Source organism: Castanea sativa, chromosome 9 (assembly GCF_040712315.1).
Source record: "Castanea sativa cultivar Marrone di Chiusa Pesio chromosome 9, ASM4071231v1".
Classification (NCBI taxonomy): Eukaryota; Viridiplantae; Streptophyta; class Magnoliopsida; order Fagales; family Fagaceae; genus Castanea; species Castanea sativa.
Genome location: NC_134021.1, coordinates 25,687,501 through 25,695,000, shown reverse-complemented (window position 1 = coordinate 25,695,000; position 7,500 = coordinate 25,687,501). Strand labels below are relative to the sequence as shown.

Below are 7,500 nucleotides of genomic sequence, written 5' to 3'. Positions count from 1 at the left end.
GGTGGGGTTATAGCGGTGATTCGAGGAAGGTGCATTGGGTTTGTCGGGAAAAGCTTTGTGAAGCGAGGGAGGTGGATTGCATGGGATTCAAAGAAATTGAAAAGTTCAATGATGTGCTCTTAGTAAAACAGGTTTGGAGGATGATATATAATCCAGAGTCGCTATGCTTTCGCGTGTTAAAAGCCAGGTTTTCCCAAACTGTTCCATCTTGGAAGTGAAGGATTTCATATTTGGGTCCTATGCCTGGAAAAGTATTTTTAGTGCTAGAGATGTTATTCAGAAGGGTATGGTTTGTAGAATTGGGAATGGCCAATCAGTGCATGTTAAAGAAGATAAATGGTTGCCTAGAAAAGCTTGTAGTTCCATCATATCCCCCTTGCCTACTGTCTTGCCTGAGACAAGAGTTAGCTCCCTCATTGATGCTGATCGGAGAGGCTGGAAAACTGAGGTGATCAACGAGATGTTTTTTCCTAGTGAGGCGTTTGTAATTAGGGGAATCACTCTGAGTATTAGAAACACTGAGGACTGGGAGATTTGGGCGTATACTCCTTCAGGTGTTTACACTACAAGCAACACCTACAAGTTACTATCTGCAAGTACCACACCAGGTAGCTCTAACCAAGAGCCTCAAAAACACTTTGTTTAGAGGGCTTGCCACAATGCTTTCCGCATGAAGTGCAATCTGTTTCAGCAGAAAATCATCACCTCGGAGTTGTGTGAGCTGCGTAACGAAGGCCTTGAGGATTTCCTACATGCTTTGTGGAATTGCGGAGTGGTAGAAGGCGTATGGAGCTGCCACAGTTGGTCCCAACAGGCCTTACACCCCCCTCCTCTAACCTTTTGCGATTTAGTTGATTGTTTTTTGCAGGTGATGGAGGACTTCAAGATGGAGATTTTTGGTGTTTCGACTTGGTGCTTATGGAACCGAAGAAACACCCTACACTTTGGGTGCCAGGTGCAACCAATTGCCAATATTAGTTCTCTGGCAAGTAACCTTTTGCAAGAATTTCTAGTTGCTTAGGAAGAAGAAGCTCAGCCCGTGCATATGCCTATAATCCAACACCAATGGAGGGCCCCAGAGCAAGGCTACTTTAAATCAACTTCGACGATGCTGTGTTCAAGCCTTTTAATTTGGCAGGAATCGGGGTTGTCATTCGTGATTGGCGTGGAGGAGCTATTGCTGCTTTGTCAATGCCAATAGCTCTAGCCTCGACAGTTGCTGATTTGGAAGCGCTTGCTTTGTCGCCGTGCTGTGATGTTTGCTGATGAAAAGGATCTTCAAAATGTTATCTTTAAAGGGGATTCAGCTTCAGTGATCAACGCTATCTCTCAGGAGAGTCTGGTGTTGAACTCGTATGGAGACGTTGTGGACGACATTCGCACCTTAGTTTCTATTTTTCAGTCATTTCAATTTGTCCATGTTCATCGGTCTTGTAATGTGGTTGCCGATGCGTTAGCTAAGAAGGCCAAATGTTCAGCGGGGCCTCAGGAATGGTCGGATGGCTTACCTGCAAAGATTGCCCAACTAGTTGGCTTTGATGTTCCTTGAACTTGGTTTTCTTTTTCTAATAAATTCCCAGTCTGATGGGCTGGCTTCTCAAAAAAAAAAAAAAAAAAAAAAACTAACTAACATACACCTAGTGAATCTGGTATCAGTCGGTAATTATTATTGCCCAATAACATAACTGATAGTGAAAACAAAATCAACAAGAAAAAATTGAAAAATGTAGTAAAAGAAATGTAAATGTATCCTTACAATTCCAGATTTGATTATTTTTTTTTATTTACTTCTCAATCTTCCGATCCTCCAATACCATAAAAGGATCTACTGGTGTAAAGTTAAAAAAAAATCATTCATATAATGGGTAAAAATAATACATAAGCATAGTAATTTCAATCTCAGGTGATCCAAACCTTTAACCTACCCACAAATTTTATTTTCTTTATCCAAGGGTTGAGTAAAAAACGGATGTTGAGGTGAGGGCGAGATGTAAACATTTGTGCATTTGTTTTTTTGTTTTTTTATAATAAATAAACACAATATGAAAAAAATACCCAAAGGGAGAGAAAATACCTAGAGGTTTTTGGAACCAGAGGCTGGGAGCAGTGCTTTGCAGTGTTCAAAACTAAAGTATGGTCCAGGGAAGCGGTAGCACGATAGTGGAAGCGGTGTGGTAGTAGTCGCAGGTGAAAGGGAGTGTATTTGAGAGAGAGAACTTCAATTCTAAAAATTTTGGAAATTTTGGCTTTTAGTTTTTAGAGGGGAAGGAACTGAGAGAGAGAGAGAGAGAGAGAGAGAGAGAACTTCTGTTTGAAAAATTTTAAGTGAGGAGTGAAAGGTTAATTTTGGAGAAAAGATACGATAGAAAGTGGCGGAAGTTTGAAAACTTTTCAGGGCAAAATTGTCATTTGGTTTGTGTTGATAGAGTGAATTGCAGTGGCTAGTTGTCAATCATCTATTGGATATGAAATACCAAATAAGGTGCTGACGTGGTAATATTGAAACACTATATACTTTCTCCTTTCAACCACAAACTTAATTATCAAAAAGGAAGCAACCCGGGTGGGTACAATGAATGACTTTCATTTCATTTCATTTCATATCTCATCAATCTAATTCAAACACTTAAACATCCATGAACAATAGCAGCTGCTACTTCAAATTTCAGAACCTTAATAAAGCCACTGTCGGCACAATAGTACTCCAACTTGGGCCTAGGTGAAAACGGCCAAATACCATCATTTCATAAATTTTTAGCAATTAAGCACTGTTTTGGAACTAAATGGGGATCTACCACTTTTTACGTACTTGAGTTTACTAAACTCAAGTTCTGAATGGTACTCGAGTTTAGCAAACTCGAGTTCCTAGTTTCTATTCCACCATGGCGCTAGCTGAGTTGGCATTTGGGCATTAAAAAATGCCACTTGGTACTCAAGTTTCTTGGACTCGAGTACTATATTAGTGTGGTACCCGAGTCCATTAAACTCGAGTATCAATTTGTATGTGAGGCCCCAATTTCTTGAGTGCAAAGCAAAATCATACATATTGATACTTGAGTCCATGAAACTCGAGTACTGTGTTAGCAGTACCTGAGTCCATTAAACTTGAGTATCAATCTGTATGTGAGGTCCCATTCTTAAGTGCAAAGCAAAATCATACATAAGGGTCATCAATGAGCCGGGTCGGGCCGGCCCGACCTATTTTTACTTGGCCCATGGGCACAATGGGCTGGGCATAATGGGTTATTAACTAGTTACCGGGCCGGGTCGGGCTGGGCCGAAAGAGAAAACTTTAGCCCATGGGCAACGCCCATTTTGTCTTTAGCGAGCTGGGCTATCGGGTTGGGCTTAATGCGTTACCCATGGGCTTGTGTTGGCATATTATTTTATTATTTTTTTAAGGAAAAAATCAATTTTTTATAAGGGAATAATCAATATATTTTTTTAAAGGAAAGAATTAAAGAATTTAATACTTAATTACAAATTTTTTATAGTCAAATCTATTTAATTTTTTGATTTGTTGATGGAAACCTATTTAATTTTTTGATTTGTTGATGGAAACCTATTTAATTTTTTTTATTAAGGCTTTAAATAGTTTTTTTTTAATTTTAATTTTTATCTTTAATAAAAAAAAAGTCAAATGGCTAATTCAAATTTGCTAGACTACTAGAAAAATATATATTTAGTAAACTAAGTTTAGCACAATTACTTTGAATATCTTAGTGGTTGAGGGAGTTTTCTTAAGAAATTTCTTTATTATATCTCAAGATCAATCATTCATACACTTCCTATATATTTTTGTTATGAATTATGAGTTATTGGGTTGGGCCAACAGGTTAGACCAATGGGCTGGGCAACGGGTTGGGCTACTGGGCTAGCCCACCGGGTACTCATGGGTATAAAAACTAGCCCACGGCCTAACCCACTAGGCTAGTGGGCTACCCATGAGCCTCAATAAGAACGGGCCGAGCCGCCCATTAGCCCGGTGGGCCGTCGGGTTTCTAGGTCGGGCTATGGGCCATGAGCTATTTGATGACCCTTAATCATACAGATTGATACTCGAGTCCATGAAACTCGAGTACTGTGTTAGCAGTACCTAAGTCCATTAAACTCGAGTATCAATCTGTATGTGACGCCCCATTCTTGAGTGCAAATCAAAATCATATTAAGGCAATTGTAGGGACATCTGAGTGACGCTAAAAATTTGTACTTGAAATTGACTAATGAAATTGGTTGTACTAACGAGTTCACTGCAAAATTGAGCTTATGGACGAGACCTTATTCCTCACTGTCAACCTTATAGACAGGTTCTTAGAGCACCAAATAGTTCTCAGAAAGAAGCTTAAATTTGGTTGGGTTGACAGGCATGCTATTAGCTTGCAAATATGAGGAAGTTTCTGTCCCTATTGTGGAGGATCTTGTTATGATATCAGACAAGGCTTATACGAGAGAAGAAGTTCTTGATATGGTAATATCCTTAATTGCTTCCCACTAGTTTCCTTTCCTTCCTTTCACTATTAAATTAAATTTAATGATTTCCCTTGCTTATAGGAGAGATTTATGGTGAACACATTACAATTTAAGTTGTCTGTGCCTACCCCATATGTGTTTATGAGGAGATTCCTTAAGGAAGCTCAATCTGACAAAAAGGTCAATAATCCAATGTCATAGAATCATCTTGATTTAAATTAGATTTTTTTGGGTCAAAATTGATACTTATAAGTTAGATTTCCACCTATGCACAAATGTCAAAAAATTAAATCAGTAAAAACAAGAATATCTAGTATATAGTTGCTACCATTTACATCAAGTGGAAATTGCCGTAGTTACCACAACAAATTAGTAGAGTCAAACACCATTTGCATCAGTAAAACAATTTAGCTTACTCCTGGTAGTAAACAGACATAATATGCCATAGTTACCACAACCAATAAGTAGAGTCATATTGCCTGCCTTTTGTTCCATATTCCACAATTTCTCACCTAAAGTCGTAATTGAAACTCAAATGTCTCCTTGTCTTTGATGCCTTTGTAGGTCCAAGTGAAGCAAGTGGTTGTCTATTAATTTTCACCTCAAAATACAGTTTTTCTGTTCGGTTAATGGGACTGAAACATGATCTTGGTTCTACATGTAATGACTATGAGCTGGCTTGCATCGATGAATATTCTTCAAAAAAAAATTTTCTCCAGTTACAACCTCTTCATTTGCAAACCCCACTTCTCAGGATTCAATCTTTCTAAATCCCTGGTTAAAACACAAGCAAAGCTTGAATTTATATTTATAAAAGTTCACCTTATCCACACAAACACACACACACACACAAAAAAGAAATAGAAAATAAAACAATCCAATCTTAAATTGGAGAAAAGAACACTCACTGCTAAACTACTGCTGGATCAGTAGTTCAAAAATACTAGTTAAAAAGATGGATAATCTAAAATGTGTAAATCCATGCACATGTATTCATGTAGCCCACAAGTTATTTTAGGTAGCTTGTATTGAAAAAATAAATCTTCAACCTATTTCAGTAATACACATTAAACAGCAAGAACATCAACCACAACATCAAATTGTAGACAACAAGTTAAGCATATATTGAAAAAAATATATCTTCAACCTATTTCAGTAATACACATTAATGATTAAACAGCAAGAACATCAACCACAACATCAAATTCTAGGCAACTGGTTTTTAATATCATCATTGTTGAATCAGACAGGCATTAAAACTTCACAAGCAGTAAATTGAAGTAGTAAACCGACTAATTGGTTGTGAGCATAGAAATTTGACACCCTTAATTAGCAATGTACTTGAATGGTAGGGTACTTGAAGATGATCATGTTAACATAGGCCAAGTCAAAGTTGACACCCTTCATGGTAGGGTATTTGAAGATGATCATGCTAAGGAGAGTGCCTTCACAATTGTAAAATATGCAATCAGAGAAAACTTCTAAGATCCAATAGGTTAAAAGTGGAAAAGTGAAATCATGGCCAACTCACAAATGACCTAACACCTTTTAGAGAAAGAAAAAAAATGAAAAACATTACATTACACATAGGACAATTACACATTACATTACATTAATCAATTATTATGCAACTTTTGTGACAAACCAAATGGCAATGCTAATGACTTTTTGTATGCATCTTATAGGGAAAGTAGCTTATAGTATAAATGCCATATTTGGTCCTTGAAATTTTATCCAATTTTTCTTAAGTTTTAAAAATACATAATTGAATGGCATATAGCATGCATTTTGTTTCAAGTTGCATTTAGAAGGATGCCACGGTTCAAACTTAGTGTACCTAGTGCGTGAGACCACCACACAACCCGATTGCACCTTCCTCCCCCTTTCTTCCATGGTGTGGTTCTCGGTCGTTTCCTACCCTCGTCCATCTCATTCCTGATTCGTGTTGAGACAGGGCTACCTTTCTCTAAGATCAATTAGGGGTTAGGGACGACCCTTCGAGTTTCTTTAGGATCCAGCCATAATAGTCTATCTTTCAACGCAGGGAACATGGGAGCATAGCTCCGAAACAGTGCGTTCACGCTATAGCATGGGTCAATGTACTGCTTTGCATCGTGTTGATACCTAATACAAACTACAATGACATGTGAACATAATATCTTGTACAGTTTCCATTTTTGACATGTGCAAGTTCTTTGCAACAGATTAACTCCATGTGTGTGATCCCCATGTCCAGCGGTCCTTGGATTACGCGGGGTATCTACTTGATATGATTGTTGTTGTGCGCTCAATCTTGTCACCCTGTGATGCTCCGCCTTCGCCTTATTTCTCATGAAATTATCCAAGGCATATTTAATGCTAGTGGATGTATCAATCACTATGTATTCTATGCAATTTATTTTCAAAAGAAAATAATAGGAGAGAGAGAAAGAGAGAGAGTTTCACTATAAAACAAATACAATTTAGAGAAAACCCAAGTACCCTCCCCCATCTACAAGATTGGAACCAAGAAACTATTTCTCCTTTATCATTGTTTTTCTCTTTTCATGAAAGTGAGTGTTCTTTGATTCTGTACCAAATAAGAGAGTAATTACTACTGGTCCAATGATAGCAGTTTTTCTCTATTGATATGGTCCCACATTTGACTCAAAAATTAAGAAATAAAACATTTTAAAAATAAATAATTTAGGATACATGGTGCAAAATTGGATTTCAATTATAGAATGTAATTGGATTTTCTCTAAGCTATACCTATCAATATATATATATATATATATATATATATATATATATATATATATATATATATAGAGAGAGAGAGAGAGAGAGAGAGAAGTAATGAACGATTTCTACTGCAGAGATTGTCTAATGTACAAACAATCTATTTATGCATCAAAAGATTTGAAGAGAAATATTACATGTTACCATAAACTATCACTTCTAGAAGTATCATTAATCAAAGATTAATATGAATTACAATTCAAAATATGGGGACTTGTAATATTTTTTTTTTGAGAAACAGTTGTAATT

At 37.0% G+C, this 7,500-nt stretch overlaps 1 long non-coding RNA gene and 1 pseudogene across 1 annotated transcript in view; one reads left to right on the top strand and one right to left on the bottom strand.

Moving 5' to 3' along the window:
- Nucleotides 1–1,549, top strand: part of LOC142610414 (uncharacterized) — a 7,532-nt pseudogene extending 5,983 nt beyond the window's left edge.
- LOC142609886 (uncharacterized) overlaps nt 1–2,315 on the bottom strand; it is a 14,145-nt gene extending 11,830 nt beyond the window's left edge. The window contains exon 1 of the long non-coding RNA XR_012839717.1: nt 2,075–2,315. This is a non-coding gene — a long non-coding RNA (uncharacterized LOC142609886). The remainder of the gene's footprint in view (nt 1–2,074) is intronic.
- Nucleotides 2,316–7,500: the final 5,185 nt, after the last annotated feature.